The following is a 25,587-nucleotide window of genomic DNA, read 5'->3' on the forward strand; positions in this document are numbered from 1 at the left end:
TTTGACATTTTACATAATGCCCATGTTCTGTATCACAGGCCAAGGAGATGACATAGAATTGAGGCAGGGGAACATTTTTCTTGTCTTCCGTGGCCAGGCAGAACAGCCCTTGGAAGATGATCCTTGGAAAGAGAGCATCATTTCTTGCTCCAACCAAATAGACTTAACTTCTGTTATGTCTCCCACTTTAAAATAATCATTTCTGTGACCTGTGTCTGAAAGTGCTCCCGTTTTTCCACATGTCCCTTAAAACATAAGCCGTTAGCGTTGCGTTTGTATTTCTTCTTTTGAATGATGCCACCGTGTTCAGCTGCTGGGCCTGGCAGGGTCAGAGGTTCCTGGACTCCTCGGGCTTTTTGCCAGAACAGGAAGGCCTGAGCCAGTGCAGGTGAGCAGCGCATGTCAATAAATGCTCTTCTGCGAACAAGCGATGTTCTTGGCATTTTAGAATTCCATTGTGGGGAATTTACGTAAGCTGTTTATGTAACCAGTGTTCTAATGTTGGACATTTTGACTATTTGATTTAATATTTTGACCCCCCCCCCCGGGGTCCACGCTCCCTTCTTGGTTCCAGATTTCCCCCTCTTGAGCATGGAGAGCAGATGACCCCAAGGAAAGGCTGTAAGATGTTCTTGGGCCTGTCTCCAGATATGTCACACGATAACTGCTTTTGGGGTAGGATTTGCAGGGTTCGAAAGGGTGGGCTCACCAAAAATCTGAGCTCTCCCCAGGGACTGTCCCTGCTTAATCCTTGGTACTTAGTCACTCTTGTTCCCAATGCTCTGTTTTCCAGCTTTTGGGGCGCCCCACTCATGGCATTGTACATTCTTTCTTGTTGTCAGATTGTGAAGTCTTCAGTGTGACCTCGTGTTCCCAATCTCCAATGTCCCAGTGTATAAAACTCTATTGAATTAATGAATAATTCTCTAGGAACTGAAGTTGTTTTCATTTAAATGCTGTTAGCTAATGGTTAGTATTCCGACATACTGATTGCACGTGTGCCCTTGTTTCTTTCCACCAGTCCATTGGGATTTGAACTCACCTGGCTTTACTCACCTTTTTGACCCTTTAAGCTATAATATGGTTTGGTCCATCTAAAGCAACAACAACAACAAAAACCAGACACAGGAAACAGAATACCTGTTTACATAATAGGAACCACAGGCCATGGAGAGCTACAAAATTAAACAATCGCTGACCTCTGTTCTCTGGAGAAAGAGGTATAAAGCCCTCACCCTAGTCCCGCAGGCCCCAAGTGGTAAAGACTTTAGCAAAGAGGTGTGTGTATCCACAAAGGGCCACTGGGGAGAGGCACAAACCAGGCCTGGGAGATGTTGGAGGATTTTCTGGAAGAAGGAACACCAAAACTGTATTTATTTATTTTAAAATAAATTTATTTATTAGAGAGCTTGGGGCGGGGTGTCAACAGAGGGGGAGAGAGAGAGGCCCTAAGCAGACTCTACACTGAGCACAGAGCCCCACGTGGGGCTCGATCTCACGACCCTGAGATCACAACCTGAGCCAAAATCAAGAGTTGGGTGCTTAATGGACTGCACCGCTCAGGCGCCCCCAAAATTTAACTTTAGAGGCAAGGCTCATGCCAGGCAGAGAGGAAACCTGGAGAGAGAAGTGACGTCACACGAAAAGGACACACAGGGCAGTGTTGGAATGTGGGAAGCAGGAATACACTGCAGGTCCGTGCCAGGGACCTACCTGTCTCTGTGTCCTGTCGGTATTGGGGAACCAATGAAGAGTGTGAAACAGGGCTGGGAAAGCAGGCAGGAAATGATTGGTGCCTGCGGTAGAGATGAAGGGGAGGCAGGGGGTTGGGGAAGTATTTAGGAGGTAAAGTTGGCCAGTAGTTGATGTGAGAAGTGATGAGAAGAAAGGAATCAGGTACTTTTCCTCCTAACTATGACTATTAGTACCTGTTTCTTTGGTCTAAATCCCAGGGACTTTTTAAAAAAAATAATTAATTTTTATTAAAGAGAGAAGGTGTGCACAAGTGGGTGAGGTACAGAGGAAGAGAGAGAGACTCCTAAGCCGGTTCCATACACAGTGCGAAGCCTGATGTCAGACTCGATTTCATGACCCTGAGATCATGACCTGAGCTGAAATCAAGAGTCAGGCACTTACTGACTGAGCCTCCTGGGTGACATTTCTATATCCCTGGGAATGAGCCTGCGGGATGCCTTATGACTTAAGCCAATGACTTAAAATGACAAATATTAGTCATATTTCCATTTGGCTTACATTTTCCGTAAAGCAAGTCTAATTTTTGTTTTCAGATTTACATATATTTCTATGACTATTCAAACTAGATTTGTAGATTTAACAAGAAGAACTTTAAATCCCAGGTATTGGGTTTCAAGAATTGCATCAGAAGAGAGATTGTAGCTGATTTACTGATTCCCAGCATGGCCAGTGTACGGGCTTCCTTCACCTCCCAGCCGGGCTGCTTCCTGCTCTCTACAGTACACCCACCATACGCCTGCCCCTGGCCTTGGTGCTGGTAAAAGGGCCCTCCTTTATAGAACAGACACTAAGTAGATAATACAGTATAGTGAAAAAGTATAAATACCTCTTCTTGGCCAGTCCTACTCTAAGGAGTAGTCTTGTTTCTAACAGAAGGGTATTGAAAATCACCAAATCAAAATATTAAATCAAATAGTCAAAATGTCCAACATTAGAACACTGGTTACATAAACAGCTTACGTAAATTCCCCACAATGGAATTCTAAAATGCCAAGAACATCGCTTGTTCGCAGAAAAGCACTTATTGACATGACAGATGTTCAAAATATCTCCATATCTCCAAGGGGAAATAGGATAAAAGTAGTATATCTTATATGATTCCATTTTTGCCAAAAAAATAGATACAGATATATACCCAAAATATCTTCTTCACACTCTAGCTTTTATATCCCACACATGTGGACTCAATTTCTGTTCTCTGCCAACTCGTATATGGAACTCGGCATCTCTCTGAGTTCTCCAGAAGACTTCATATGCACAAAGCACTGGTCGGCATGGACGCTGCTGTGGAGGATATTATAAGAAAGAAGATGGTGAGCATTTACACCACACGTCCCTTAGAAACAACGTGACCACAGTCTCCGTTGATACGGTTCTTGCTTTCGAAGTCCCTTCTAGGCTGTATTTCCACTCAGGAACCTTTGTCTTCTCTTTGGCTTACCCTCTTCCTATCACTTTCAGTGTCTTTGCTTTGTCACATTGTGGGGACACTAATTCCTTACCTTTCTCTTACTAGCCTGGATCCCGAGTAAAAGAGAAAGTTAACATTACAGCCTTGTACACACACACACACACACAGCAAAAGGAAGTTTAGTAAAACAGTTCTTAAGACTGCAATCCATATTTTTCATTTTATGACCTTCTAGTGGGCCATGACCCAGCATTTGAGAAAGGTCCCTAGGAGGCCAGCTGATGAGCACAAAACTTCAGCAGTCCCTCTGGAATCTTCTCAGATTATCAAGTTATTTCTTCCAAACACCTAGTGAATAAATTGTTTTCCATCCCGTTACACACCTGTGTAGGAGGTGGAGGGATGTCATAGTTTACATTAGCTGTTTCCAAGCACTGGGGTCATTGGTGTATTTTCTTCACATTGTCTAAGAAGTTTTAAGTTTTCTGCACTGAGCACATGTTATTTTTGTAAAAGGAAATGTAAACAGTAAAAAAAAAAAAAAAATTTGAAGAAAAGGCTCTGCTCAGGTTCTCCCTCTTCTCAGAAACCCTCCCTGACCAAACCCTCCCAAGAGGGGTGAGCTCCCTCCGTCCGTTTGTCCATTTTGCCCTTTTGACTTCTTGTCCCAGCACTTACTTCTTTGCCTTATAATGATCTGTTTTCATCATGTTTTCTTCCTGGTTCTCAGGCCCTTCTCCTCCCCCGGCTTTATCCCTCTAATAGACCTCTCCTTTCCCTCTGCAATGAAATGCTTTTTTTTTTTTTTTAAAGATTTTATTTATTTATTGAGAGAGTGAGCATGAATGGGGTGGGGAGGGCCAGAGGGAGAGGGAGAAGCAGACTCCTCACTGAGCAGGGAGCCCGATGAGGGCTTGATCCTAGGACCCCATGACCCTGACCTGAGCTAAAGGCAGCCACCCAACACCCAACTGACTGGGTCACCCAGGCATCCGTGCAATGAAATTCTCAAGCTGATATCCATAGATGGGCTGTGAATCTTCCAAAAATGGATGCAAAATTTAATGTTTATTCATTTCTTTTTCTGGGAAGCAGAGCCCATTTGTTGAGTGCCTGCATTGTGCCGGGCCAAGTTCTAGGTCCCATCCTTGGTCAGACCCTCAAAATGCTGGAGAATTCCTAACCCACCGTTCTCCATACTCACCCTGTTTCCTTTGCTTGCCTGGAACAGAGGGGCCACGAGGTGAGGACTTGTCTTTCTCGCTCACCACCAGAGTCCTACCTCCTAGAACGGCAGGCATGAGACGTGGCCAATGATGAAGCATTAGGAGGTAGAGAAGACATTTATTTCACTATCCCCATTTTTCAGAGTTGAATAAAGGTCCTGATGTAACTTGAGGGAGAAGGAAGGAACCTCAGGCATCGTTAGACTCTGGGAAGTTAGCCTAGGCTCTCTGCTCAGTCTTCTCGCAGAACTGGCTGTGGCGCAGCATTTGATCCCGACCCGTGTGAGCTCTGTCTCCTTGTCCCTCAGCCTGGGCCCCGTGGTTGCCTCGGCCCTTTCCGTCTCGAAATTCCACACGTGTGGCGGACTCAGGGACCCAGGCCAAGTCTGCAGGTTTAGCTTAGCATGAACACCCAGGCGTCCCGACTCCTCACCCTTGGGTTAGAGAACACAACACTCCTTCCCTTTGGCTTCGTGTCAGATGGATCATTTTGGGTTTTGAAGATAGTCTGTTCCATAGAAAGTGGACAGGGTGTTGTTTCGACAGAGGGCTGATGTCTCAAGGTGACCCGTTGACCCACCAAGACCTACCAGAGCGTGAGTCACAACCCCGCCTCTGTGCCCTGTTAAGGAGTGAATGTCTGATATGGCAAACGTGTTCTGAGCCCAAAAACTCCCATGAAGAACGGTCAGGTTGTCTCATTTTGCCATCAATTGTATTTTGAGATGTTAAGTGGGTAGGAAAACTGCTATTTCCGGGGAAGCAGATTCTCCCAACTACTGCAAAATCTTTCTAAAATCAGGTCATTCTGTCTCTAATCCCAATTGTATTTCGTTCGTTTTCTTCCAACTCTTTTTGTGTGACTGGGACTGTGTGTTTAAAGTTCAGCTTCGTGTGCGGTGCTCCTCTGATCGTGGCGGCACGTACAATAAGATGTTTACAAAAGCCAACCTGAGACCGATACTATACAGCAGTTTAGCAGCAAATTTCTACTCTGGGTATTTAACAATAATTGGGATCTTTCTATTGGCTTTACATACACTCAGATTAGTAGTAAAATCTAAGCACCAGCCCATTTGGCAAACTCCTGCACTTCAGGCTCACAAATTTGCTTCTGATTGTGCTTTTCATTCGCACCTAGCTCAGATTTTTGCTTGGTGCTTTTTTAAATCCTCTCATTTACATACTGTGGTAAATTTAAAATGAGAACAGATGAGTGCTGCTAAACTTTCCTATTTCACTGATGAATATGGTATTTTGCTTCAACTATCTAGCTGTTATATATTCAATGACCTTTAAAACATGAAATAGATCCTTCTCTTCGGATACGCTGTGCAAGATGGATTATTAGTATTGTCTTCCCTTTGAGATGATGAGTGTGAGACCCCGAGGCGGAGCAGAGCACCTGAGAACTATGGTCGCTGGGCGGAAATTCCACTTCCTGTGGGTGGGCTCACGCTGTCACCAGGGCGAAGGGGGGTCCTTCACGTGGGGTCGTCTTGGGCCGCGCAGGTGATGCGTCCGCTCTGAATGCATTTCTCCCTGCCCTGCACTCCGGGGCACTACGGTCTGGCACCGGGCCCCTTTGGGGTGTTAGGTGGCGTAGCTGAAGCAGGAATAAGAAAAGTAGCGTTTTCGGGTGGCTAATAAGGGTTTGGCTCTAGCTAAGCTTAATAGGTTCTTTTTTATTTTTTTTTAAAGAATTTTTATTTATTTATTTGTCAGAGAGAGCACAAGGAGGGGGAGCTGCAGGCAGAGGGAGAAGCAGGCTCCCCGCTGAGCTGGGAGCCCCATGTGGGACTTGATCCTAGGACCTGAGCGGAAGGCAGACGCTTAACTGACTGAGCCACCCAGACGCCCCGAAGCTTAATATGTTCTTATGTCATTTATTATTATTCATAGTCATGAGCTCATTCTCCAGAGGAGCAGAGTGAGGCCTGGGGAGGTGTCCAGGAAAAGTCGGAACCTGAGAGGAGTTCAGGCAGCAAAAACAATTGTATTCAGGAAGTCTTGCAAATAGGGGAGAAAGACCTCAGTCTAGAACTGGCCTGGATTTCAAATTCAGCAAGGAAAAGTGGGGGTTTGCAGGCGGGGAGTGGGACAGAGTGGGCGTGGGGGGGTGGGAATCAGGGGATGGAAAGTGACAGAAAGTGCATTCTGGCCAAACCGGCCTAACAGGGCTCTTCCGGAAGGTGGGCAGGAAGGTGGGCAGGGTGCACCTCACACACACCACCTGGGGAGCAGTGAAAGGAGGAGAAATACTGATCAGATATCAAGGTTGATCAGATATGGAGGGTGGGGCTGGATGTGGGGGGGATGCTCTTTTGATGGACAAGATTCTGGGCAACGCAGGCCTGACCAGGGAGGACACTGAAGCCAGAGACCAACGCAGAGTTGCGAAGAGCGCTGGGAGAAACCTTTGCCAGAGGTTACATTATGAGATCATTGAGATTTCTAAACTCATGCTCCATCTGGAGCCTGGTCTCCCAGGTACATAGGCCTGTGTCCCCCACTGGCTGGTGGGCGCAGCTGCAGAGACCTCTTTCCTGGCTCCTGCATCTTGGATAGTGAGCAGCTTAGCGCCTTGCAGCCCTATGGGGCCATTTATGTGGTCAGGATTTCGATAAACCCCCCAGATGTGCCATTCATAGTGTGGGTGTCCAGTGGTCAGAAAACTTCCTGGGGGAGGTAGAACGGAATACCTTTGTAGCAGGGTTCGTATGAGTTTCAGTAACCTAAATCAGTATTAATTTTAAAGTGATATATACTGCTTATACTAAAAATGCCATGATGTATAAGACAAGAAAAATGTAGGGCACAATCTTAAAGAGAAGTACAACTATATTAAAAGAAGGGAATCTTTCTGCCCTTCAACGGACGAATGGATAAGGAAGATGTGGTCCATATACACTATGGAGTATTATGCCTCCATCAGAAAGGACGAATACCCAACTTTTGTAGCAACATGGACGGGACTGGAAGAGATTATGCTGAGTGAAATCAGTCAAGCAGAGAGAGTCAATTATCATATGGTTTCACTTATTTGTGGAGCATAACAAATAACATGGAGGACAAGGGTTGTTAGAGAGGAGAAGGGAGTTGGGGGAAATTGGAAGGGGAGGTGAATCATGAGAGACTGTGGACTCTGAAAAACAATCTGAGGGGTTTGAAGTGGCAGGGGGTGGGAGTTTGGGGTACCAGGTGGTGGGTATTATAGAGGGCACGGATTGCATGGAGCACTGGGTGTGGTGCAAAAATAATGAATACTGTTATGCTGAAAATAAATTTAATTTTAAAAAAATGTTAAAAAAAGATAATAAATGTTCATTTTTTAAGCTACTAAAAAAAAAAGAAGGGAATCTTTCTATTTCAGAATGAAGGAATAAAAAGTGTTTTTTTTAAGATTTTATTTATTCATTTGACAGACAGAGATCATAATTAGGCAGAGAGGCAGGTAGAGAGAGAGGAAGGGGAGCAGGCTCCCCACTGAGCAGAGAGCCCAACACGGGACTCGATCCCAGGACCCTGAGATCATGACCTGAGCCGAAGGCAGTGGCTTTAACCCACTGAGCCACGCAGGCGTCCCAGGAATAAAAAGTTTTAAAAGCCATAACGGGGGGTGCCTGGCATCTGCCTTCACTTCGGGTTATGATCCCAGAGTCCCAGGATCCAGCCCTGGGTCAGGTTTCCTGCGCAGTGGGGAGTCTGCTTCTCCCTCTCCCTCTGCTCTTCCCCCTGCCCCCTGTTCCCCAACTCATGGTCATGCGGGCTCTCTCTCTCCTACTCTCTCTCTCAAATAAATAAAATCTTAAGAAAAAAAAAAAAAAAAAGCTAAAACAAAAAAATTTCTAGGCAATTTTGAGGTCTCTTTCTCTCCTAATATGGAAAAGTAGGCCAACTGCTAAACACTTAATTGCGTTACTTCCATCTATCTTGCTCACACTAATTTGTACTAAGAAACTGGAGGTTCTGAAATTTAATAAATGACCCTAAATCAAAATATCTTACTCCAAATTCAGCTTGATAGAAAGCCAAGCTGGTGTCACTATATCTTGCTTTAGGCAAACCTGATATATTAAATCCAGATTTCCAAAATGGATTAGCTAAGTGGTCATTCTTCACTTAGCAACATAATCGCTGTAGTAAATTTCCCTCAGAGTGCTTGTAAAGCACAATTCCGTATGTTAGAACTCCCGTGCCACACTTCAAGGGCAGAGTGCATTTGAAAATATTAAACCCAACAAACCAGCAGTTTCAGATCTCTCCCAGGATTTGGTTGGGCACGATCCTGGGCCCTAAGGAGATGAAAAAGGGGTCAGAATGGACTCTGCACCCAAGGCAGGTGTATTCAGGGAGCGAGGACCGAGGTCGCAGGGAGTCCAGTGACTACTCTGGGGGGCGGGGTCAGGGGGAGAAGGGGTGGTGGGCAGGGGGAGCTTGGATCACTGGCCCCCTTCCTTGGTCTCACCATCCAAGTTTTGTGTGTCCTCAACTGCTGATCTGTCGAGTTTGTCTTGACGGAAAGTTCTCTCCTTCATCTCCTCTCTCGTGGATTAACTGAAAGGGAGAGCCCGACGTCATTAGGTCTGAGAAGAGTGCGCAGGTTCTGTTCACCCTTGATCCTGCCCCGGCCGCCGCGACATTCCCTTACCGTCCTGTAGCTGGTGTGGGTCGCGCGGCTGATCCCAATCCACTGGGCCTTTGGGTGTACTGAGAGATAAAAGCTGTGGGGGGCATTTCTGGAACAGAGTCAGATGACAGATTTGGGCAGAGATGGGCAAAATAAGTAGTATTTTTAAAAAAATGGGTGCGTCGTTTATAATGAAGCTAGTGTGGGAGAATGTGCTTCAGAAAATGATTTCTTAGAAGACATTAGAGTGAGCTGTTGGCTGTGTCTGTGGTTCTTTTCACGCATAGACATAAGGAAAACCAGTCTTTTCACCTTTATTTTTATTCTAATATACCTAGGTCAAAGTGGGTCATTCCCAGCATTAAGAAAGGGGTGTGGGGCCGGGGAAAGTAGTTTACTTTTTGTTTTTGATGAGACGGAGGTTTTTTTCTTCCTTTTCTTTTTATTCTGAGGGCCAGTCTTCCGTTTATCTCCTCTTTCTCATTGTGCTTTTCCTGGACCTTTTATTATGCTTTTATTTAACTTCCTATTGTAGAACTGGGCTCGAGGGAGGGGGAATGGCCAGAGTTCAGCCTGAAAGTCTTTTGGTGTAGATGCTATATTTTTATTTAATGTGAAATACACTCATCGTGCTGTCTTCTAAAGAACGTTTGTTTTTTAAGGGTCTTTGTGCATTCATCTGGGGGGAAAAAAAAGCAACCAAATCTGCTCTATTCAAATTCCCAATTCTAGGGGAGCAGATTGTCGCAGAATATATGGAGATGAACTTCCAAAAATGAAAACGGATGGAGAAATCATAGGTATTCATCACACATGCTGGAAACATTAGTGCTTGGGAGTAATGAATGGGTATCTTGCTTTATCACAATTAGCTTATCAATTATTTCCTAATTTTTCTTTATGGAAAGAATCCTACAAATGGTCAAGTTCGGCCTGAGTCTCCTTTGTTGATCCTGGAGACACAAAAGAAGTTTCATTCTCCATGTCCAGTCAACAGTGGAAATTATTGCAAACTAGAGATAAGTCATGTAAAGGTCTTCGTTGTTTCATAGTGGGTTTTGCATCCAAGGCAGTGTTCTTTCTTCTTAAATGTAACGCAAGAGCCCTGCAGAAGAGATGTGGAGAGATGCCACTCTTTAAGTAAAAACGCTTTGGCTTTGCTTGCCCCACGCGTCTCCATATTTATAACGGCTTCATCAGCATTGAGAAGCGGTTTTTTAAATGCAGTGTATTTACTTCTGAACTTTCTGCTGGTGGCAGTCTTTGTGCAAATATGACATTTGTAATGTTGGTGGTTGATGTCAAAGTCCGTCTCTAAGTTCACTGTCGCATTCGTCTTAGAAAGCTTTTGTCCTTAACATATCGATTGAAGGCAGTCGAAATTGAGTCTTTTTTTTTTTTTTTTAAGATTTTATTTATTTGACAGACAGAGATCACAAGCAGGCAGAGAGGCAGGCAGAGATAGAGGAGGAAGCAGATGCGGGGCTTGATCCCAGGACCCTGAGATCATGACCTGAGCTGAACGCAGAGGCTTTAACCCACTGAGCCACCCAAGTGCCCCTCGAAATTGATTCTTAAAAGAGAGATAATTTCTGTGTTTGTGGAATTGCAACCTCATGCTGTATGAATTTCGCTCGGCACGCTCCATCCTCTTGGTGAAGTGCTTATCAGAGGTGGTTACCATCACTTACACCGTGAGGAAAGCAAGAGACAGAGGATTTGTTGGCTTGTATGGAGCCCGCATTGCCGCTGGACTGCGGTGTGTTTCTTCTCTTTCTGGCTGCAATACCCAACGGATCTCTCTCTGTCAGGAATAGCATCAGGTCTCCTGGTAGGGACGGAGATCCATGCATCCTGTCCTGGGAGACAGCCCAGTATGTCTCGAGAGGACAGGACACGGCTCGATGTGAGCTTGACATTCGTGTGGGTCTGACCAAGTCACTAATTTTGGGCGCAGACTTCTCGGGAAGAAGTCTGGATGTTTCAGATGAGGATCTTAAGATTTTTGCTGCAAGAGAAATTCATCCCCACCTTCAGCCTGGTGCACCCAGGGCCCTGTCTCTACTCTCATTTCGTGGCTTCAGCGATCCTGGTTCCACCCTAGGTGACCTCCAGTTCCCATGGTTTGACAGCATTACACATTGCACTAAAGCTCTTGCTGCTGTGTACAAATTTGCTGACACCCCTTACAATAATGATGATTACAGTCTACCTAATTATGCAACACATCGTACATATGTAATAAGTTATTATTAGAATTCTCATTATTATAGCAGTAGCTAACCTTAGATAGTACTTACTATGCACCGGCCATTGTCCTTGTTCTAAGCACGTTATTAACACATTTAATTCTTATATCCATCCTATGAGGCAAGTACTACTCAGGAAACTGAGGCACAGTGAGGTCACACAGGTACCACATGACAGAGGCAGAACCCCAAACCCACGTCTGTGAAGAAGGGATACTGATGTGAAGAACCTTAGGAATATTTTAGCTCTCACAATGCCAATCGCTATTTATTTATTTTAGAGAGCGTGAACAAGCAAGCAGGGGGCGGGGGGTGGGCAGAGGGGGAGAGAGAATCTCAGGCAGACTCCCCGCTGAGCACAGAGCTCCATCTCCGGACCCTGAGATCATGACCTGAGCATAAATGAAGAGTCAGACGCCTGACTGACTGAGCTACCCAGGCGCCCCGCATGATGCTGGTTTTTGAAAAGTGCCTCCTGTGGTACCAATGAGACACAGGATCGCTCTATGTTCTCATTCTCTGTGTTCCCTGAGCTGCTGTCCTACCCCTAAACCACAACTGTGGTCCCGCCAGGAGCATCCCGTCCGTTTCTGAACTGAGTCCCAACGTACGTGACGTCAGCGTCGAGTGTGTTTCTTACGCCTAACGGTGTCTCTGTGAAAACCTCACGGGCTAATCGACGGGATAAAATGTGGTGGAGAGCCTAGAGTAATCACACTCTCAGATACGTTTCTGTTACCTTAAATTCAAGGCAGTTGAGGAATAAGGAGAAGAACAGGAAGTAGCGGTAATTTGAAACAAGGGAATGGCAGGAAGGACAATTCAGTAAAATCCTTTCTCCCCATAGTAAAAAAATGCCGTTGCTAAGGATTGACAGTTTACTGTGATGTCACACTTGGTGCCTCACTCCAGAGCCTGTGCACTCGCTCTGCACAACACCTTCCTGTCTCCAGCAGAGTTGATGGTCCTAGTGGACCCAGTGGCCAAGAGGGGGCTTGTCCGGTCGTAGTCAGGGAGAGTCCCGAGAAGTGTTGCCAGGAACAAAAGTCACTGGAAATATGGAGGAGCCTTACAAAAAGGCTACTGGGGACAATGGGTGTACGTGAAAGAAAAAAAAAAGTATATATCCTTGCACAAGCGCGAAGAGGGGGTGATGGTGTTACCTTCAGGAAGGCAGTGTTCTCGTCTGTTTGCACGGGCTGTTGAGCAGGTTAATGCTTCCCACGTGTTACCGCTCAGAGGCGGTGGGGTAAACCTTGTGCCACCAAGTGTCACTGTCACACCAGCTCTATTGCCTGGATGTCGCAGTATGTTCCTTTTTTAGGCTCTGTCTGTCTCCTTCCTGTCACCGTGGCAGTATCTACGTTGCAGATCTGGTGGGGCTCGAGGCTGCTATTCATCAGCGTGGCACAAATTAGATTTATAAAAAATGTATTTCACAGAGCAATTTATCAGGTGTTAATAATATACATATATATCAGTGTGTGTATGTACATATATACACCCCACAAAATGCACGGTTTCTTAAACACAGAGTTTGTGCCATGAGCATTCCTTGTACTGGAGGGTCTCGCGCACGACTGTCAGTGTTCCCTGAGGCCGCAGGTCGGGATGGAACCCGCGCCAGCCAGGGCTGGTTCATCCAAGCCGTCTTAAACTGGCAAAGTGACTGATCACCACCTCAACTTCCTCTCCTCTGAAAGTTGATATGGGCCCAGTTTTGGGGAACATCTCATTGGACATTTTAACATAGACAAGGATGTTTTGGAGGATTAGCAGCCCAAAGCTCCATTTCCAGGAGCTGGAGGAATTGTATTTCGGGGGCGGGGGGGGGGGGGCGGGGGGGGGGGGCAATGGGCCAAGGGGGCCTGTTAATCATGAAGAGTCCGATGATAAGGCTGGAGGGTGGGTGAGTGACTTTCTTTCGGTGACGTCACAGTCACGCCAAGAAGCTCCCACTGTCTGGTCTCACCTGAGGGGGGGGGGGGTTCTTTCTCCCGTGTCCTATCTGTGTGCGCTGCCCCCAGCCCACTCGGTGGGCTCGCTGCGTCCCTCCAGGGGCTGAAGTCCGCAGCCCCCGGCCCGCACCTTCCAGCTCACCTGAGGGGAACCGCGATTCCCAGCGAGGCGGTGCCTGTTGTAGCTTATTGCCTAATTATTATACCTATTTAATGCCACTTAGAACATTGTCAGCTGTTGAGAAAGGGTAATTATCACTAGTCAAATGAAAAACACTTTTTTGGCTGCCTTACGGATACACATTTTACTGGTACCTTGATACATAATGAAGCCTGATAGCAAAACTTTCGCTTGTCTCTTCTTCAAGCCACAGCTGTTTCCCTGCTAAATTCATCCCATCTGTCTTCCCTTCCGTGAAGCTGTAGGCAGTATAGCATAAGTACAGAAGCAGTTCAGTGCTATTTTGGATAAACATAGCTGAAATTTGAATCTTTGCCATTTGCGATGCACACATTTTGTTTTACTGCTGTAAAGAGAGCTGTCAAAATACAACTACATGGATAATTTACTAAAATACAGTCAGATATAAGGTTGATCAAAGAGGAAGTGCAGTGGGTCAGCCTGACTGTTCCGGGCTGTGGTGGGCAAGGTGTCCCGGGCCTCGGGATCCCACGCGCGCTGGTTGGGGAAGGCGGCGGCTCTGCTGTCTCTGTTGCAGTCCCGCAGTGTGGCTCCAGGAGCCAGTCGTTCCTGCTGACTGTCTGTGGCATGACTAGCGGAGTCCTTGAGAGGGTTTAAAAGTCCATTTTCTTAGTCTTCAAAGAATGTGCTTCGATGGGAAACACTTTCTCTTTCTTGGCACGTCGAGCCGGATTGGAAGGACGTTACCAATCTGCTGTGTTTTGAAACTGATTGCACTGAAACCTTTGTTACCAGTGAGACGGTCCATTGTAGTTCCTCTATTTCAGGGTTATTGGGGCATATAAATGGACCGTTGTGCCTTTTTTTGTTCATCAGTAGTACACGATGCTGTGGAGTCAACGGAGTAGCTTTCTTGAATGAATTCATCTGAAGTCGAAGACGGCGCACCTGCACCCAGGCCCGCCCCTCACACACCTGTTTGCTGCCTTCCTTTCCCATGTGCAGGGGTCTTTCTAGAAGCCCTGTGACCTCTGGGACGGGAGGGGCCGGTATCTAATGTATTTGGGTAGTCGCTGTGGCCGGAGCTCAAAGAAAACGCGTTCAGAATGTTGTTTACACAAAGCTGAGTCAAGTCATCTCGACGACGCCACTAAGTGCTTCCCTCCATCTCTGTCCGAGGAGGTTGGATTGGACTTTGCCTCCTTCCCACCAGCCGGGTTTTGCTCCTCGCACTTTCCCAGAAACATCTTGACATAATTCCCGCAAGTCCAACAACAGCATGACCTCCTTGGAGAGAAATCCTCTCGGGTTGTTCTCCCCCGTTTCTCAGGTGCCGGGCGAACGTTTGTGGAGCCCCTGGAAGTTGTGCTCTTTTCTTCCCGCAGCGCTCAAGTCCCCGCGTCTCGGTCAGCTAGAACACACGAGCATCTCTAGCGCGTATGGTATTTAAAGAGCTTTAGCTGGGTCTCCTCCAGCGGCTGCCAATGAAATGGTTTTCCTAGAAAGTCCCCAAGGCCTTCTCTGCACTGAGGCACTGCCCTTTCTTTCATCAGGTTTTCTTTTAGGGGGAAAAAAAAGCCCACGTTCTTCGGAAGGGAGAAATAGCATGACTTCTCCAAATGCCACTAGCTCTCTGCTTTGGCTGAAGGTGGAAATGGCAGCTCCGGCCAGTGGTTCTTTAAAAGCTCCCTACGTAGAGAGGGTGAACAAATCTTTAAATTTACACTGTGATGCCATCCGATTTCAGGCCAGTAGGTGCTTTATGAGTGCCGTGTGAGGGCTGACATGACAGTTCCTTCTTCGATTCAACCCCTACCCGTGGTGCAGGCTCTGGACTGGACATCGTGGGAACCAGTGAGAACCAGCCGCTGCTCACAAGGGACGGAGCTTTCTTGCTGGACGCGGTTCTGATGCTGTCTGAGCCGTGATGTGGCACACGGAAGAAGGAACAGGGACAGGGATCGGATCAGGCTTTGCAGAGGAGTGATTCTTGTCTCCTAAAGAGAGCAGGGTGTATGCAGAGAGTTTAAAAAAAAAAAAAAAAAAAAAAAAGCACTTTTTCTAATAAGATTCTATGGATTCCACACTTTGGAAAATCGTTTTAGACTTAAGACCCACGATGAGAAGCAGCACGAGACTTCTGCCTGAACTCCCTTATATTCGCCGTACCCAGGCACGGTTCTGTGCCTCACTGGACCTCCCAGTGGCTCTGGCCGCCAGCCTGGAGTGTCCCTGCGGCGGTCTAGCCAACACCATCCTGACTCACACACTCCTTCCGAGGCCTGTAGAGCACAACCCAATCACAGTGTGGGTCTCTGAGCAGATTTTTGACTTGCGAGGGAGAAAATAATACACATAACAACAAATGTTCTCTACGGTAACATTACTCATTTAACCCGGCAGATGATGAGTTTTGTGAGTTTTTCAGTAATTCATTGACACCTTCTCCTCGTCTTTATGGTAATTCGAGAGCCTGTGCTTTTGACTCCATTTGCATGGGAGGTGCTCTCTGCCATCTGTGATGGGGAGGGTAATGAGACCGTTCTGCCACATGGGCACATGCCCACACAGGATATTTAAAAAGCCGTATCTACTGGAAATACCTGTCCGTGGAACCAGTGTGAACTCTCAGTGTTCCTAGGAGAGCCAGCACATGTAGGTGACTCTTGTCTAGAGAGAAGGCTGGAAATAACCCTTTATTCAGAACCTTGTCAAGGCAGTTGGAGCCCCCGGGTGGCTCAGCGGTTAAGCGTCTGCCTTCAACTCAGGTCATGATCCCAGGGTCCTGGGATCGACCCCTGCACTGGGCTCCCTGCTCAGCAAGGAGTCTGCTTCTCCTTTTGCCCCTGGCCCTGCTGGTGCTCTCTCTCTCTCTCTTTCCTTCTGTCTCAAATAAATTAATAAAATCTTAAGAAAAAAAAAGATAATTGGGTTGCCACGGTCAGATCTTCTTGACCTGACCTTGCTGACAGGGTTGGACAAAATGTTATTCATAGAGGGGAACAAAAGTCACTAGCAAGAGTTAACATGACCCTGATGGGCACTTGACCTTCAGAGTAATATTTGTTTTTGGAAATTTCCACTTAAAGCACATGCTGGTGTCAGTGGTACTTAAACTATTTTTTCTTCCTGAATATTGCAGACTTGGGCTCTTCGGTCCTACTAATCGTTTGCAGGGAGCTTGCAAACGTATTCCCCTTCTCTGGGTTGGGCTGGTTGATAGGTGGTGAACCTGCCTCTTTGTTTTCACGAGAGGTCACTACTTGGTGATTCTGTCTTGTCTCCAAGCACAGGACCACAAGCACTGAGTGGATTCTGCTAGTCGATTTGCATGAGACAAAGACTAGTGGATAGTTGTCTGAGACTATCCTTACTAGTTCACTATACAAGTAAGCCTGCTACCCCTTGGCTAACTGGGATGCCAGGGAATTACTAAAAAAATCTAATTAATACACATTATTAAACATATTTACACACACTGAACTATTTCAAACCAGTAATGCTGGAATAAAGACAAAATAATACTGTGTATTTACATAACACCATAACACCTCTCCTTCGAGAAATCTCAAGCCTTTGCTAACTTACTAAGCTGAACAACACCCCACAAGGTGTGTCGGGAGTAAGGTAGAACAGAACAAGGAGCTGAAGAAAGGAGAGAAGCAAGTGTGCTTGCAGAGGGGGTAAACACTGCTGGCGAGCCCTTGGCTTTTGAGTTCAAGTCACCCCCAGTTAAGGGAGCAGAGACGGAAGGGCCTGTAGGCCTCTCAGGAGATTATGGATTTCACCTCCTCATCTGGCTGCATGACCCATTGCCTAACTTGTCCTAGACCCGACTAAATCTAATATTTCCCCCCTTAGCCAGAATTTTTTCCCAGAATATGCCACTCTCCAGAAATGCCCTGAGGTGGTCAGATGCAGCTAAGTCTGTGGAAAGGGTGGGGGTGAGCCCAGGTCTCCCCTGGCAGGGTCAGAGTGGGTGGGTGGGTCAGGGCTGATGCCACGTCCAGCACCTCCTGTAGCAGGACTGGCCCGGCACAGTGAGCACAGAGAACATTCCAGGACTTCCGTGGGGCATCCGAGGCAGGCCTGGAGCTCGGTGCAGTCGAGCACCAGGAGAGCCTGCGTGAACACAGGGGCCAGTGGGAATAGGGAACGACACATTCAGATGGTTAAACAGCGTACATTAGCATCTTGGAATGGATTGTGAGTCTGAGATTCTAATGGATTTCCAGAAAGTTTGGTGCTGGAATTTACTACTCATTTGCTTATGCTCCACACTGAATTTATTCACCTGCTCCTTTGAGGAAAAAGAGGAACTTTCTCTCTGTAAGTCTTTCTCACAGCAACGCCCTTATTGTGGCTTAACCTCTCAGATTTGGGGGATAATTTAGGTGTCACAGATACCCGTGACGAGATAGCTTTCAGACACTATAATTTAAGTGTCTCTGAAATGTAATAAATAGAGCTTTGTCTGGGTTTGGGAAATAATGTTTTCTTCCCAAACAGCTGTTCATTTGTATTAACAATTTTCTGTCTCTGGAGAAGCAGTGTCTCTGTTTTAGATCTAATCTCGTCTCCTGTCACGTTAGCTGCGTTCATTCCCTTGCCGTGATAGGGGTTTTCGGACCCCCGAGCACCACGGGCAGACGACAAAGCTGACCCTGGGGCTTCGAGAAGAGAAGATGGCCCTTGCTTTCCCCTCGCGTGGTGCAGGCCAGACCGTCCCTGTGTGCTCAGTGGGGCTGGCTGGTCCCACTGCCTGCCCCTTTCATCGGAGACGCGTGCAGGGTGAACGCGTCTGATGCCCCTTCCTCAGCCACCAAAGCCCGAGCTCCCTGGCTTTCTGTCTGCGGTCCCCTAGGTAGTCACAGCCAACTGTGAGCTCTGGCCGCGGGGGCTGCCCAAATGCAGCAGGCGCTGGTCCTCTCCTCAAAGAGCTCGCAGCCCATTCGGGCCCACCCGAGACTTCTGCCCGTGGGGAAAAGGAAGCGGAGAAGCCCGCGCGGGAGATTACGAATAGTGGGTAAAGTCTCCCAGCGTCCTGTGCGACAGACAGGTGGGACAAGTGTGGTAACAGTTACACTTACCCTGAAGAGCTTTGGGCACAGAAGTAGTGCCAGGTTCCCACAGCTGGTAGGCTGAAAAGCGTACCCTTTGCTGCTCAATCTGTGAGGGTCGTGGGAGGGAAGGGTCGTTAGGGGTGTATGTTCCGAACCCAGAGGTCTTGGCTTCAAATACCGGCTCCACTGGCTTCTGGGCTCTGTGATTTGGGGCAGGCTGCTTAACGGGGCCTCAACGTGTCATCTGCACTTAGGACAATGGCGTTCTGTATCTCCCCGTGTTCTTAAGAGGACTGCATTGAGTTCTTACCCAGAAATGTACCGAACAGAGCCTGGGCATAGAAGGTTCTCAACCAACGGTCTCCGTGTGAGTTGCTCAGAGAACCACGTCGTCAGAGCTCACACGGTGCCCCGGGAGGTGGGTGTTGAGGAGGTCCTCCGCCGACCTTCAGCTAAGTCAGGACAAAGCAGTGTTGTTGTTCTCGGGCAGCAATCCAGGACTCCGCCGGCTGCTGAAATGAACGAAGGACAAAGAATTCACAAGGTCTGCCTCTGGGGAACCTGGTCTCGCTCTCAGGGGGACCGTGAATATGCCCCCCCCCCCCCCGCCAGATCCAGAGTACTCCCTCACAAAGAATGCATTCCAGAATACTCGTGAAAGACTTAGATCCTTTATGTTTGAAACCCGTGGGGCATGTTGTGTTTCTCCTGCACTCAATCCCAAGTACCACATCTCTGTTCACAATCTCCTCTGCTCAGACCCTCCCGGAAGCTGCTGTTGACTGTTGACTAGAAATGTGACCAAAGATTTATGAATTTGGAAGCATCACAGTGAAGGCAAAGGTGGATGGTTGGTTGGTTAAAATCCTGTTCGGTTTTGAACTGGGTTGAAGTCAGCCATGCAGCAGTGCCTTCAGAATCAGTCCAGGTCCAGTCAGGGGAGGGAGAGAGCAGAGCAGAGGTCGTGGGGCACAGCTCACCTGAGAGGACAGCCCAGGGGGTCCCACTGCCCCAGAGGAGAGGTTCTCAGGAAGAGCTCGGGGCTTTGCGTGGGGAGAGCGGTCTGCCGGGGCACCTATGTGCTCCCCAGCTCCCCAGGCTCGACAGCAGCATCCGATCAGCAGCCTCCAAATGTTCGAGCAGCCCTAGCAGAGAATTTGGATTTAGAAGTGTTCTACTGATAGTTAATCAGTATTTGAAGAGGGTTCTCTTGATAAGGAATTTCTGACAGTCTCAGTGATTCCAAACAGCTAACGACAGCTCTGTCGGTGTGTGTTTCTGCATGTAGTGCATTCAAATGCACCTGTCGTGTCCTGCTCTGCTTTTTCCCTGTGCCGTCGGGAGCACCCAGCACTCCGGCTCTGTGGGAATGTACATGAACACACGGGAGCCTGGAACTACGGACCCTGGAGAATTTCCTAGCAGACAGGGACATTTGGTGGAGACAAGCAGTATTATGCTAGGAAACTTCCTTGTCAGATGTCCAGTAGTAAGTTCCACCCGAGGACAACGTGGTAGACAAAGGAGCACCAGATTTTAAGCAAATCTGGCCTTTAGTCGTGCCTGCACTAACTGCTGGGATTTGGATCCTGGGTTCAGAAGACAGACCTGGGATTGCCTTCTAGCTCTCCACTTCCTGTGTGAGTTAGGCAGGGTATTGGTGGCATCTCTGATAAAATGAGGTTCACGATAGTAGCAATAATCGCTTCTTTAAAAGGTTGCTGTTGACGATTTAAAAATAGCCGGAAGAGCACTTAGCACAGTAATTGCACAGAGAACAGGCTCCAATACAATAATAAAAGCTCATATTGTTGCTTGCTTTAGTTATTACTTTTTAACAGGATTTTATTTATTTATTTGAGAGTGAGCAGGGTCAGGGGGAGGGGGAGCAGCAGGCAGAGGGAGAAGCAGGTTCCCTGCTGAGCAGGGAACCCAAAGTGGGACTGGATCCCAGGACCCCAAGATCATGACCTGAGCTGAAGGCAGACACTTAACCGACTGAGCCACCCAGGGGCCCTTCATTCATTTGGTGGAAGAAACACTTCCTATATTCCAGGGCTGTTTTCAGAGCTAGGTAAGCACATGTATGTGGAAGCACCTTGCATACGCTCTGAAACACTTTATTGAAAATATTAGTAATAACCGTATTTTCACTTATTGAGAATCTACTAAGTGCCAGGCACTTTACACACCGTCTCTAATTCTCCAAATAGTCCTGGGAGGTAGTAGAATACTGGAAATGAAACAAGCTTAGAAGAATTTGCCTGGGACCCGGCTCAGATTTCAACCTAGATTTTTTTTTTTTAAATTCAGAGTCCTCATTCTCGTAGCCCATTTCAATGGTAACAACGGAACTGTCAATAACAGCTGATTGTTCCTGTTGGTAACAGACTCGGGCTCCCCCCAAAAAATAAAATGAAAAGAAACAGAAAAAGAGAATCAAGCTTCCAGCATCTAGTCTGAGTGGCGGTGCCATCGCTGAGTGGTATAACATGCGCTGCGTGTATTTTCTATTGAAAAGAACGATTTTGATGAAAGGCATCTGTTACACACTCACAGACTTGTGTCTGTGTCCAATCATGAAGCCGGGGGCAGTGAAGAGAGTTCCGGAAGGAACGCGTCCCGGGGACCTGGGCAGTGGTTGTGTGGTCGGAAGACTTGCGCCGTCCCCAAGGGGTATGATCTGAAGGGCACACTTTTTGAATGGCTGCGTTCTGAAACTTTCATCATAACATTCAATGCTTTTTTAGTCGCTCCTCATGTTTTTACATTTCACTTACATGAATTTTCATTCATAGTGTAGATTACAAGTAAATGGAATTTACAGCTTGGTGCCCCCCTCCCTCCCCGCCTGCCTACGAATTTGAACTACTTTATTGCTCGAGGCTGACAGTGGTCTGCTCAGGTGGGCACCCTGAAGCGGGAGCAGATCCCTGGGGGGGCGGTGGGGGGTAGCGTGTCTGGACAGCGTCCTTTCACACCTGGAACCTACTGGACTTCAGGACATCGGCGTGGCTTTGGGGTTTGGCAGTCCTAGCTACACAGCCTTGCTGAACTTCTGCTGTTTTTTTTTTAATCTTCCCTAAGCCTCAGTTTATGAAATCCAAAGACTAATGCACGTCCCTTAGAGTTTCCGAGCAGGTAAAGGGTATCTCATTTCACGTGCTGGGCGCTTCAACTGTGGAGTTCCTTTGCTACCCTTCTTTGACTTACAAAGAAAAAAAAGGTCAGCTGTCGAGACAGCGGAATACTTAGGCGCTGTTTTCCCATGTCTCATTTCCACGGACTTGGGAAACCACACGTGGTCAACCAGTAACATGGTTCAGACACATTAACAAGAAGGTTGGAAACTTAGCTTTTCCCCGGAGCAGAGGGGTGCCCCCAGTCGGGCAGTCCCATCTGCAGGGGGAAGGTCCCAGCTGTCCGCATGTCACAGGGGCTGCCCTGACTGTCCCTCGCCCCTGCTCTCCAGCGTCCTGGCCCCACTTGCTCACATGCGTCCACCAGGTTTAACTTTTTAGTTTGGAAGAAACCCATCCTTTTCACCTGTGTCTTTCTGATCCCAGGCCTGATCAAATATTTTCGAATATTCGCCCAGTCCCCGCTCCCTTCCCCCACTCCCAACTGCTCCGAGTTACAAATGGCCAGATTTCAGTCATCAGGAGAGTAGAATGTATTATTTTTTTGCAGCCTGTCTTTCTGGGGGCCGGATTCCAAGGAGGCAGCCCGGGCGCTCACAGGCCAGGAGAGCCAGGATTTCAACAGTGTCAACAATCTTTGCTCATCATACCGAAAAGCCGAAAAGCCGTGTGTCGGTGCCGGCTCATTAGCATACAGCCGCGCCGTGCTTGCTAACAAAGCGGGCTCTGGGTATCTGCTAGTTTCTCAGCTTGTCTGTCTTCCTTGACCGAAAAGGAGCGGACAAATAGCTTCAGGCAAGGGTGCTGTCCCTCTCCAGGGGGCAAGACAGCATCACGAGGATTCCCGGAGGGAGAGCTCTGAAGTGGTTTGCAAGTCAGGGGGCATTTGGAAAAAGGGAGCCGGGCCATCCTTTGTTTTTCTAATCTGGTTTTAAAATCATGACAAGCAAACAAATCGCCATGTTGTCACGTTAAAAAACCCGAAGGAGTCCTGAATAATTCGCGATCATCCCTTTCATAGTTTTGTTTCCTTAGGCAGCCTCCAAAGAAATAACTCTCTGTGGGCAGGGGTGCACACGCATGCCCTCCTCTCGCTCCGTCTCCCTGCCCCTCTTTTGTTAGGGGGATGGAGGGGAAGAAGAAACGTACAAGCAGATGTGCTGCGAGATCTACAGGCTTCTGCCAACCATATGGCATCTTAAAGAAAGATGGCTGGAGCGTCTGGATCAGCAAGGAGGCGGGCTGGGAAGCCATGTGTCGTGTTGGTGCACGCAGTTGTTGGAGCTCTCTCTAAATGGCTTCAGGAGATTGTGTAATGGAACAAATGGTCCTGCGAGCCCAGGAACAGCCTTGCCGCTGCTGGAGAGGCAATCGGCCCTCGGGCGGGTACTGCTTCCCTTTTTTCTCCCCCAGTGTTCTGTATTCTTCTTTTAGTGTTCTTCGAACTCCCAGAATTGACTCAGAACTTTGCAGCTCCGAATTATGCTCCCGGCTCTCCCTGTCTGGACGTCTGCCTGACAGCTCCTCTCTCTCTGACCTGAGAATTAATAAGGCTCTGGTCCTGCTCCGGGTGGTCTCCGCAACCCCCCTGCCCCTCGGCCCTCTGTGTGTGGGGGGGGCGTCCCAGAGCAGCGCCCCCAGCACCCCCCCCTCCGCCGCACCTCCTGACAAAGGTCTGCCCACCTTCCCCTCTCCCCCAGGAGGTTGCCGGGCTCATAGGGCTTGTGTCCTCCCACCAGAATTTCCAGAAACCCCAGGAGATGAAACTTTCCATTCCTTAGTGGGTCAGCTCAGAGTTTTATGTGGTCCCAGGGAGCACATAAGAGATTGTCCCTTTGCTCTTTTGGATCTCGCGTGTGGCATTTAAAAAAAAAAATTGCCTTAATTCGATAGCAGTGGATTCTTTAGACTTTTCGGTCACACATGCCATTTACTCAGTACTTCAGTGACCTCCGGACTCTACTCACTGATACAAAATGTAAATATAAGTTTGAGTCGACACACTGTGATTCTGGGGGCGCGCTGGCAGTATTTTGTCTGTGGTCAAATTCTCTGTCCCTTCTTGTTTTGAGAGATGGAAGCAGAAGGAGCCGGGAGACCTCCCAGCGAGAGCAAATCTTTGGAGTTGTTGTCTTGGCCAAGCTCTTTGGGCATTTCAGCTGCACTCTAGGGCCAACAGATCTTCTTTTATTGTCATTTCAGAGCCTCCATGTACAATGCAGCATCTCTAGCTGCTGGAGAGTTGGGTCTGCCTCCTCAGTGGAACACCATGGTGTTCCTCCATTGTGGTCCCCGGAAAGTGGGATGAGTAGCTGATTCAGTAAAAAAAAACTGGTCGATTTATCTGGCCAAATGATCGAGCCAGTTTGATGACCTAGCTGGACGGTTCAGTGGGAGTCTCTGGTCAGTGCCTGGTTTGAGTCATCACCTCCCTGATGACAGATGGGGAGCCCAACTGGACAGGCCCCGGAGAATGGGAGCAAGTAAGAGGTTACAAAACTGAAAGCTTGGGAAATAGGAAGCTATCTTGTCTACTACAATTTCTATCAAAGATGCTTTGAGCAGTGAAAATACATTGTAGTTTATTTTGCTGGGTAATGGTGCAAAGGGTCCCCACCCCACACACACAAAAGAAAGGCAGCCTCGAGCAAGTACGACTGGTCCAGTGGGAGGAAAGTGCCCGGCATCTAGAAATCTGAACGTGTCTTCACAATGTCATCGTTTTTGTATACTCACGGCTGAGGCAGATGATTTTTACTGTCTGACACGGGGTCATCTGGGAATCACTTGGAGATCGTTACTGATTTCTTTCATAAAAAACGATTTGCTGCAAGGATACTGATTGACATCCAGAAATTTCGGATAGAGTGCTATTTCATTTTTGTGACTTCTTTGTATTTAAAAAAAAAAAAAATCATTCTTATGGCATATACACAGGTTAAAAACACCTGCCTTTGTGTCACCCCGATCCAGGGCTCATTTCTTGTTGAACACCTTAAGTGTTAGGCTATTCTTACTTTGTCTTCTGAATGTAGGATCTGGAGGGAGGAGGGAGGGGCGCAGAGGAGGAAGTATAATTTTAATTGTTATCTCCCAGTTGGAAGGAATTACCACTTTAATCCCTTTCACCATCCAAGTGTACATGGGCCCAAATTTGTCAGCATTAGAATTTCTTGAAACAATGCAATTAAACTGCAACATATTTCCTAACATTCTTAATTAAGACAGTAACTGAAAAATGTAGATTAACAGAAGTTACTGTTTTTATCAACACATTTTCTTTCCCGCCACCATCACATCCCCCTCCCCCATCCCTTTTTGCTTTAAATGTCTGATGTCAGTTTCGTCCACATGTACATTATGCACATGGCACCGAAGAAACAAAGTAAAAAATTCTCTTTTAATTCTGAGCGGCATGCCCAGCGCCACATGCACTGTCTGTTACATGTCGCTTCTTATGAGGTTCATGCTGGGAGTTTCTTTTTAAAGGCAAAGTGTTTCTGAAGGAAAGAGTTCAGGTTGCGCAGATTGTGTTAGAAAAACCCCACTCTCTCCGGGTGGAATTAATACACTGATTATTCTGTGCGGGCTCAAACTGGCAGCGTGTGCGAAAGTTCAAGAGTATCTGGGAATTGAAATAGGGCCGCGAACTGGAGAGAGTGAGTGAGTGGAGACAAAGCGATGCGACTTATTATCTGGAAGCGCAACTCGGGGACCTCGCGAGGAGGCGGAGGGAACGTCAGAGAGCAGCACCCGCCCGGCTGTGTGTACGGATCGGAGTGCGTCTCTCGGGGCACACTTTAGGACAGATCCTAAAACAACAGTTGGGGCGCGGGACCGTGATGGGGGGGGCGCATGAGGCGAGGTCGTACCCCAACCCCTGTAACTTCCCTTTCCTCGGGCTCTTGGGATGTGTGGCACTTCCCGTCAGTGACCCGAGCAGCTTAATCACTAACAGAAGCTACGCGGGCCGCGGGATATTCTCCGGCCTATTAGTCAGATGCTCCCCCCGT

At 47.6% G+C, this 25,587-nt stretch overlaps 1 protein-coding gene across 11 annotated transcripts in view; it reads left to right on the forward strand.

Moving 5' to 3' along the window:
* Positions 1-25,587, forward strand: part of SDCCAG8 (SHH signaling and ciliogenesis regulator SDCCAG8) — a 229,343-nt gene that overhangs the window by 182,229 nt on the left and 21,527 nt on the right. The gene's annotated exons all lie outside the window — the stretch shown is intronic.

Source organism: Mustela lutreola, chromosome 14 (assembly GCF_030435805.1).
Source record: "Mustela lutreola isolate mMusLut2 chromosome 14, mMusLut2.pri, whole genome shotgun sequence".
In the NCBI taxonomy this organism is placed as follows: Eukaryota; Metazoa; Chordata; class Mammalia; order Carnivora; family Mustelidae; genus Mustela; species Mustela lutreola.